The sequence below is a fragment of the Echinops telfairi genome, unplaced genomic scaffold (assembly GCF_000313985.2).
Source record: "Echinops telfairi isolate 266 unplaced genomic scaffold, ASM31398v2 ScPeMD7_2291;HRSCAF=2852, whole genome shotgun sequence".
NCBI lineage: Eukaryota > Metazoa > Chordata > Mammalia > Afrosoricida > Tenrecidae > Echinops > Echinops telfairi.
The window spans coordinates 28,250,192-28,250,430 of NW_022106189.1; positions in this window are offsets into that span (position 1 = coordinate 28,250,192).

Sequence of the window (239 nt, forward strand, 5' to 3'; positions counted from 1 at the left end):
GCTCTGTCCACAGTAATGGTACAGAGGTGGCGCCTGGGCCACGTGCTCTGTCCACAGTAATGGTACAGAGGTGGCACAGGGTTCATGGACTCAAAGGGCAGGGGGTGTCAAGGGCAGAGCGTTCTGGGCCACAGATCTTTTAATCCTCCACTTACAGCTGCAGGAGAGAGTGGCACTCCCATCCTATAGATGAAGAGACGGAGGTTGAGGGGTACATGCCCATGCGCATAAAGCAGGAA